This window comes from Idiotropiscis lumnitzeri, chromosome 2, assembly GCF_059441095.1.
Source record: "Idiotropiscis lumnitzeri isolate Australia: NSW breed Sydney's pygmy pipehorse chromosome 2, RoL_Ilum_1.0, whole genome shotgun sequence".
Classification (NCBI taxonomy): Eukaryota; Metazoa; Chordata; class Actinopteri; order Syngnathiformes; family Syngnathidae; genus Idiotropiscis; species Idiotropiscis lumnitzeri.
The window spans coordinates 24,345,369-24,355,141 of record NC_142392.1 but is presented as its reverse complement, the minus strand read 5'-3'; the positions used below and the strand labels follow the sequence as shown (position 1 = coordinate 24,355,141).

Below are 9,773 nucleotides of genomic sequence, written 5' to 3'. Positions count from 1 at the left end.
CCGGCTGTTGAACGCCTGCGCCCCAGCACCCTTGAGACCATCAATGGAGCAAGAATCCTGTTTGTGACGCCAAAAATGGGGTATATTTTGTTGTTGATGTGTGGGTCTGGCTCAGCTTCCCTCCGGACAGGTCGTGGAGCATGGCAGAATTGGTGATGGAAAAAAATTCTCTGACACAGCCATTTTGGTTGGAAAGAGATTTTATTCTCGTCACATGCTGATGTCAAAAGAAGTCTCCCCAAAAAGAAAAAAGGGAAAGGTGTCCCTCTCTCCGGCCTTCCCTTCTTATAGGGAATGGCCACACCGGACATGAATATTGAAGGTTTGTATTACGATTGCTGGCATTATTTTAAACACTTACGGGACAGAAGGTCAATTATTTAATTTAGCAGGTTCATATTTACTGAATATGTTCGACATTGATTAAACAAAAAGCATTTATCAAATGAAAGTAGAAGTACAGTGCATCGATAAGATTGACTGGGATTGTAGTCATGGTGTTTACTGATGCATTCATATGCTAAATTTATATGACTTAGTTTAAATGTAAGACCTCAAACTTGCACACATAGTATTTTCACGACCCACACTCTCATTCAGAACAAACAGATTCAGTCTGCTCAGGTCAAACTGATGACAAACCAGATAGCACTTCATGGACAAATACGACAAAACACATTCTCCACATAGGCCATAGAAGATACAAACATATCAAGTTGAAGGACGTCACACCAAAAACATAACAATTTGATCTGTGAAAACATACACCACACAATCTGTACACTGACAAGATTACAGGGGAATGTGAGCAGGAGAGACGGAGAGACTGCCGCCTGCCTGAGAAGGTCAGCCTTGGACGTGGAATGTGGACCGGGCCGGGGGAAGGAGCAAGGACGACCGATTCAACCTACATGACCCTTGACATAGGAAACCTAGAAAATGTGAGGCTGGGCTGAGATCAGCGCACCATTTTTCGATTGGACTCGTCTGAGTACGGTTTCTCGTCAGATTAAGAAAAAGCCGCCCAGATATCTGTCTTTGTACTATTCCCTGAACTCCAGAAATCGAAGAAACTAAAATATCGCAACCCTAATCAGCTGTTGTTGGCCCTTTTCTTCTTGAGTACAAAAAACGAACACGCATTGGAGTAAGTTTGGCTTTGAAGATTCATTTACTAAATGTTTCTCATTTTCTCAGTGGCTCAACTCCAACAGTGGATATAAAAATACACTACATCTGTCAGCATAGTTTTGAAACATGATGACATGACAACTTAATTTCTTTCACACCATTTAAAAACCGGAATATGTAAAATGTTAAATAATCAGTTCAAATTTTATACTAGGGAAAAAACACGGAGTTTACCCCCACTATTGTTTTTTCTTTGGCATTTATTTTCTGCACTGATTTCATTTGGCATAAACAAATGTTCAGCAAACCGACAAGTAAAAGGCAAGAATTAAAAATAAAACGGCAATAACCTTGAACACATTTCCCCAAACAACTTAATGTTGTGATGCATATTTTTAACGATAGAAAGTCGTTCTTTACAACGCAAATGAGAGTAAGACGTGTACAAACCTGCTTTGAGTGGCACAACACGAGGCTGGTTGCAAACTTCGTCCAGCAGTTGATGATGTTGCTCGTTCTCTTCTTTTATTCCACAAAATTCCTCTTTGTACTTGGGTGTCGTTCTTTCACACATTTTCAAACGCCAATCTCAACAAATCCGCACTTGGTCTTTGCTTGGAGATAACTCGTGTGCTTCTCTTTGTTCGACGAGACGAATGAAAGATGGCGTCGTTTTTCAAAGTCCCACTGAAAGGATTTCCTGTTCGTCACGAAAGCGGAAGAACAGGACACACCCCGCTGTGATATGATTGGCTGCTGGCTGTGTGGAGCACTGTCACCAACTCACCGACAGATGTCGCCATTTGCGATGCAAATCATTGTTATCTTCTTCTAAACATAGAGAAAAACTTAAGATGCACATGACCAAAAATTTTAGTTCCCAAATATGAACTTGAGAGATGTATTGAATTTTACTTTTGTTGCTGGTTTTGTTTTCACATCTGACACCATGTTGTTGGTTGGACAGTATTCCAAATGTATTTCTCTATTATTAACAGTTGACATGATAAAGTGATACTTTATGTCAACATATTTGCCTTTTTACAGGGTTTTTTGCCAGCGACGTGGTTGCGAATTTTAAATTAAAATACATCACTGTTTTATTCTCTAAATGTTAGAGTCTTAAAAAATGATTTCAATGTTTATAACTTAACTAACTTAAATATTTCATTATTCGTTTCAGTATTCATTAAACTACGGTGATTCATTATTTATTTCAAGATTCATTGAACTGTTTTAGTAATAATTTAGTATTCAATGTTTAATCGTTACTGTAGTTACTTTTTAAATATTTGTCACTATTTTGTCCAATCTTAATGTTACGGAAAATTATTTAGCAAGTAAGGTTTTTGTTATTTATTGTGGCCACCTGCTTTTGAAGGAAGTGCCTTTCGGTTCTTGTACTCGAGGATTCTTTGTGAAGCCAAAACAACACGAACTTGACTGATAAGTAGGCTCAACGCAGAAAAAGTATCTTTTTGTTTTAAGATTACACAGTTCCTGTCAAATAAATCTTCATCTTCCTGTGTGCATCAGTATCTTCCCACGCACTTCTCCAGCTGAGATTACTCTGCAGACTGACCCAAAAGACAATTTATTTTCCAGACTATCTCATTGATCTTCCCTTACTGCTGAAAATTCCACAACAATCTGGGGTCAGACGTGGGATAGCTGAAGATCCGCCGGTGAAATTCAGGAACGCTGGCGGGTGGCCTCCGGGGTCCAATTCAGACAGCAGCAGCAAAAAACTGCGTGATGCGGATCATCTCCTCCGTGGTGACGAAGGCCAGTTGAGCAAGTGGAACAAGTGTTTTTATTGATGATTGTGGAAGGCAGCAATTTCATAAGCACAGTTTCTTCTCACACCTTTTCCATTAAGTACGTTTAAAAAGACAACTGAAAAGCATAACGTTAACAAATGTTGTTCCAGGCAAAGGCAATTAATTTTATTTACATCTTGATGTAAAATCACAAAAAAAATCATCATCACTCAGACACAATGGTTATTCTGGCACTGATCACATTGGCTTAATGTCAATAAAAAAGCTTTGCAAAATTCAATATATCATATTTTATTCAAAATCACATTTACATCTAACCACAAAGAGTCAGTTCCTTCAGTTTTTTTTGTCCTTTTTTTTAAGCTTCAAGGATCGCTGCTATTCTCGTAGGGCTGGACGATAAACCGAAAATTTACTGTTCCTGAAATTTAATACAATCATTTTGCCCATGTCGGTAAATTCGGTGTTTAAAAAAAAAAGAATAGTCTTTTTAGTCACGTGACTCCACCCAGCTGAACTAGAAAGAAAACTGACGACACGGTCATAGCTGGCGATTCAAATCCCGAAGCGGCTGACACGCGAAGTAACGTTAGTTGAAGTTGTTCCTGTTGTGCTTGTCCCGAAAAGAAATTCGACATCTGTCGTTTGGAAATGTTTTGGGTTCCATAAAGACGATGTTTGAGCAAAAGAACACAAACTACAAAGTGCGTCGTAAACATCTGAAACAGCGCGCCCAACCTTTTCTTTTTCACCACCCACAACACAACCATGCTGTTGACTTGGAGCTTGTGCTAAAAGTTCAAAGTGAGAAGCAAGGTTGGACAAGTGACAACAGCCCAGAACGGAGGCGACACCATACGAGAGAATGTCTCAGAGGTGGACGCGATAGCCTAGCATATAGCTTAAGATAGAGCTCCTCGAGCTACAGTGGAGCGCACAGGATTTAAACGCCTCATGAAAGTAGCCGACGAGAGGTACGAAAATATTTTGCCGCAAACAGCACTTCCCGATATGGACAACATCGGGACGGGAGCTTAGACATGTCAAGCATTTTGCATCCACATCCGACTTGTGGTCGGGTCGCAACATGGATCCCTGTTTGAGCCTGACCGTGCATGACATAGACGACAAGTGGCGACCGCGCACCAGCGTACTTGAGACAGCATTTTCCTGATGAAGCACATGCGTTTATTTGGCACTGGCATTCCATTGACATTTTTTTCCATTCTATTTAGCATTTTGTTTACAGGCGACCAGCTCTTTTGCACATGGCATTATTTATATTGTTTACAAGATACCTTTACACAAATCTAGGCCTTTGCAAATGGAATTACAGCATCTCGGCACAATCTATTTGCAGAAAAAGATTTTGTGAAAGATACCCCTTTTCTGCTGTTCTTTGTGACATTGTTCAAATCATGCAAAGCAAGCTATTTGGAATGTTTATACAAATGGTTTTTGTACTATTATTTTTCATTGAAAGTGATGTGTACCAGTTGGTCAATAAAAAAAACTGTTAATATGCATTTCCTGCATTTATTTTGATTTTGGTCCTCAGGGGGAATTTATCGTGCATTGATCATTACCGAGGAAAAATTGCTCAATTTATCGCAAAATTGATTTTAGGTCACATCGCCCAGCCCTATATTCTCACCATCACAATCGTGTCTCTCAGCAAGCCGTTTAGTGGCGAATTTTTTAGCACAAACGCTGCAACTGAATGGCTTGTCTCCACTATGTGTTGTTGTGTGTTTAATTAAAGTAGACTTTTCAGAGAAGCATTTTCCACAAACTGAGCAGGAAAAAGGTTTTTCTCCACTGTTTGTTCTTGTGTGATTTATAAAATCAGACTTTCGAGAGAAGCATTTTCCACAAAATGAGCAGGAAAAAGGTTTTTCTCCACTGTGAGTTCTTGTGTGCCTTGTTAAAGTTGACTTATGAGAGAAGCTTCTGCCACAAACTGAGCAGGAAAAAGATTTTTCCCCACTGTGTGTTCTTGTGTGGCTTGTTAAATGAGCCTTTTGGGAGAAGCTTTTACCACAAACTAAGCAAGAAAGAGGTTCTGCAGTGTGTGTTTTTGTATGTTCTGTTAATCGTGACTTTAGAGAAAAGCTTTTACCACAAACTGAGCAAGAAAAAGGTTTTTCTCCACTATGTGTTGTTGTGTGTTTTCTTAAATTAGACTTTCCAGAGAAGCTTTTGCCACAAACTGAGCAGGAAAAAGGTTTTTCTCCAGTGTGTGTTCTGTTAAATTTCCCTTTTGGGAGTAGCATTTTCCACAAACTGAGCATGAAAAAGGTTTATCTCCACTGTGTGTTCTTGTGTGGATTGTTAACATTGACTTATGCAGGAAGCTTTTGCAACAAACCGAGCAAGAAAACTGTTTTTCTCCACTGTGTGTTCTTGCGTGCGGTTTTAAAGACAGCTTTGAAGTTAATGAGTCAGTGTGACATGCCCTTTCACCTTTGGCTTGCCCATCATCATCATCATCATCGTCATGAGCGTCTGATAATGTGTCCTCATTATGTGCTTGTGATGGCCCCCAGTGGTCTTCATCACCTTCTGTTGTCACGTGATGACTTGAACTGCTGCTTGGAGGCTCCGCCCCTCTCTTGTCCTCACTCTCATCCTTGATTACATCTTCAGTCTTTATAGGGACAACGTTCACTGGTGACTTGTAGATCTCCTCCTCCTCCTCCTCCTTTTTGATGTGAGTCAAGTCTGGCTCCTCTTTCACAAAACGGAGATAGTTTTCACTGACCTCTGTCGGACACAAAAAGACAAACATACATTTGGTTTGGTCAAGTCAAACCTCGTGCGTCGACTTTGTCTTATATTGTTTCTACCGTGCTACCTTGACTTGTACCTGCCGCATTAATGTTGTGATGCATGCAATGCGTGTGACCCCGATTTGGACCAGACCATGGGGGCATTTCACAAAATTACGTCCTACGATGTAAACCTCCCTTTCCGAGCAGCACAGCAGTGATAAACGAGCATTTAAAAAGGAAGCACGTTGCGGCTGATGCCCGATTAAATTCCTGACATAGTCACAGACGTTTCTGGAAGCGAGCTGAAGTTAGCACACACAGGCTATTGTGTGCGTCTGATGGAACACCTGTTGTGGGACCCTAACATTGATGGGGGCCATCGCAACATTATGTCATTAATAGAATAGAAATCCTTCAAGTGAAATATGTTTACAAATTTTTCATTTTGCATTTAGAGATAGTTTCATCGTGGGTACTTTTTGCTTCCATTGTAATCTGTATGCCTCAAAGAATTAAAGGGGCCCTGGCATCATAGTCGCTATTTATTGCATGATTTATGTTTGTTTTTTTGTTTTTTCCCAAAATGACATTTAGCCTGCTAGTACGTTCCAACATTCCCCTTTTGATTTTTTTTAAAATAAAATTTCTGTTTCTAAATAAATTTTAAAACAAAATTACGTGTGAAGAATCAAAATCCCTACACATAAATTAAGCAACAACACTTTCATGTTGACATATTTGAATAATGACTGTATATTTTAAAGTTATCCAATATGTATTAAAATTAGACTAAGATACACCATAATATTATTAGAGTTCACTGAATTATTTTGTAACTGCAATGATGCTTAACAGCCATGGGGTGTCAGTAATGAGTAACAAAGTAACACAACACCTCCCATTGTTCCGTCATCATTTTCATTTGCATAAATTACCGGGAACTATGAGTTGCGGGGGAGATGCTAACCACCTGGGCCACAGGAACTTTTATTATCAGGAACTAAATGTTCCTGGGCTTGTTGGTAGAAAAGGGGGTTGTGACGGTATCCCTTTTTAAGCTCATAGTAAGCCAAAGATGCAGCATGCGCTTGATCACCGATGAGATCCGTGCAACCTTGGATGGATGCATTCAATGTATTTTAAATGTTTGGATGAGGTGAAACTATGCACACGTGCACAAAACTGTGCAGGGCCACCCGAGGTTCATTGACTCTCACCCGACCAAGCCAGTACAAAGTTCATAAATAAATAAGACCAATACGTACTTGATTTAAAAAAAAAAAACTTCATATTTTGTGTTTTATCCACTAAAATTGATCAACCGCCATTGATGTTTTCGCCGCAGTGTGCACATTTTGTAAGTTAGGCAGAATTCCTTCCGTAAGGAATTGCTTAAACAAGATATAAAAACCAGAAAATTGAAAATGTAAAATAATCAGTTCAAATTTTATACTGGGAAAACATGGAGTTCACCCCCCACTATTGGTTATTCTTTGGCATTTATTTTCTGCACTGATTTTATTTGGCAGAAACAAATGTTTAGCAAACCGACAAGCAATATTTAAAACTAAAACGGCAATAACATTGAACGCAATTCCCCAAACAACGGAATGTTGTGATGCATGCAATGTCGTTCTTTACAAAGCAAATGAGAGTAAAACGTGTACAAACCTGCTTTGAGTGGCACAACACGAGGCTGGTTGCAAACTTCGTCCAGCAGTTGAAGATGTTGCTCGTTCTCTTCTTCTATTCCACAAAGTTCCTCTTTGTACTTGGGTGTCGTTCTTTCACACATTTTCAAATGATAAGTCCAAAAAATCTGCACTTGATCTCTGCTTGGCGATGAGTCGTTAGCGGCTAGCTAGCTAACAAGCTAAGCTAACTACACCGAAAAGCATCAACGCGCGAAGATGAGGTTATCGGACACAAAGACTTAATGAATTATGTCGTAGTCCTTTAGAGTAGCACTGGAAATCCTGTGAGAAAATTACAGCCAGTTCCACACTAAATCAGAAGAATTTTATTTCGGTGTGGACGGGTCGGTGCTTGTGGTCGAGGTCCTTCGGAAGCTGCGCGCTTTCTAATGACGTCATGCTTTAAGCACGTATTTTTCAAATATATTTCTTTGCCTCTGCGTTTGTTTTTTAACCCTGGCTGTTCTATTTTAATATATATTTCATATAATATTTTAATTCGGTTGATAAAAAAAAAAAACTAAATTAACACCCCATTGGCGAGTCAGCTTCTACGTCACTTCCGCCTATGCCCCGAGCAGCCGCTGCTGGAACAGCAGTGGGACGTTCAAGTTTCTCCTACCGAACTTGCAACAATGCTGTGGTTCACTCGGGCTGCAAGATTGTATGAATATAATGTCTGCATATACTAGTAGTGCTTCTCAATTATTTCACGCCCGCCCCTACCAAGAAGTAAATGATTCGCGCCTCCCCACCACCAATTTGTTTTCTGTCTTTGTAAATTGATGTTAGATTGTCATTAAAATATCCCTTAACTAAGCTAAATTGACAAGAAATATAATTTTGAGAACTATTATCGTAAGGATCTCAGTACTCTATGGTGCAAATATTGATGAGATGATAAATATTTACTCATACGATTTTTGTAAAAAAAAAAAAAAAGTCAAGTCAAGTCAAGTCAATTTTATTTGTGTAAACCTTTATTAACATTAACAACCAAACACAGTTATTAATTCATACATAATATAGAAAAGACAAAAAGAAGAGCCAGGGGGATTTTAAACAAAAATTCTCTGTAAATAACATAAAGCAACAGCATTAGTATGTTTACGATACGTTTTTTTAAAAAAAAGAAAATTATGGTGACTATCCGTTTTTTCAATGGTTACTGTAAAGTTTTGTCTTCTATCTTAAGAAGTCACGCAGGTCCAGTGATGCTGCAAGCTTGTGTCTCTTTAGTTATTGACTTGCATTCTCGTCTATGTGTGTACACACGAGTTCGTCTGGTAACCAAACACACGTCAGGCAATACTGCCAACTAGTGACTAATGATATAACTGCTATCATTACATCTCCCTTTCAAACGTTAAACAATTTTGTTTTATTATCAATTATTTTCACTTCTGATCAATATGTTGCAAGTATGGTGACAAGCTTGCGTGACGTGTGGGGTGCGCATGCGTGGAGGAGGGAGGGGGCGGATGTGGTTGGAGTGTTGAATGAATGAAAGGAGGAAGTGAAAAATGGAAGAGGGAAGAGCATGAAAACAATAAAGCGAGGCTACAGGTACACCACTGTCTCCCTGCTGGCGTGTTATTATTGATTGGGAGGACTCCGCATTTCGACGACGTGCGCCGATCACGATCCCCGGGCAACTCCGGCCGCGAAGACGGACTCCGCATTCCGACGACGTGCGCCGATCACGATCCCCGGGCAACTCCGGCCTTGGAGACGAATCTCCCCTGCGCCCCCCCGACCACGGTCAGGAGGAAACCGAGCAGGAACGGATAACACTGGCGACCACGAAGGGACAGGATCGAGCTCACGTCGTTAAGAGGAGTGGTGAGCACAGAGGAATATAGCACTCGCGGCTTATCAACAACTACGTGCGTTAGCTCGTAGCTAAGCTAGCACACGATGGCTGCCGCTCAATATCCCCGTGAAAACTCTGGACTCGAGGGTCAATGCGCATGTATGCTGTTGGACCGTGTTCCTAAACGTGCTGAATGGATTGAGGAAGTTAACCAATGCAAGCCTGTGGCAAAATGTGAACATTATAACCCATTTTTGTGTGACGCAAATTGTGCTACCGCATGTGCTAATGGGAAGGATTTGCTCGCCCCACCACAGTTTTCCCGGTCAAACCCTTTTTCTGATGACGTTTATAAGAAACGACCCCACTGCACGTACAGCAGTTCCCTCTGTGGTTCAGCTTCCACCATAAAAATAGAAGCACCGGACTCGAACCCATTTACTTCTACTAATCTGGGATGTTTTGCATATAGCACGCCAGCTCCTTGCAAATTGTTGGAATACAGACAAGTTGATGCGGTAGACAGTCAGCAAATCCCTGCATGTCCTCAGCAGTACCCGAGGGATGGACAGCCTCACCGTTT

General features: G+C 40.4%; 1 long non-coding RNA gene across 1 annotated transcript; it reads right to left on the bottom strand.

Annotated features, from left to right (window-relative positions):
* Positions 1–3,063: 3,063 nt before the first annotated feature.
* On the bottom strand, positions 3,064–7,745 carry LOC148342053 (uncharacterized). The gene is made up of 2 exons (XR_015840226.1): positions 7,355–7,745; positions 3,064–5,675 (listed from the first exon to the last, which is right to left on the bottom strand). It is a non-coding gene; the product is annotated as an uncharacterized LOC148342053 (long non-coding RNA).
* Between the last annotated feature and the right edge of the window lie 2,028 nt (positions 7,746–9,773).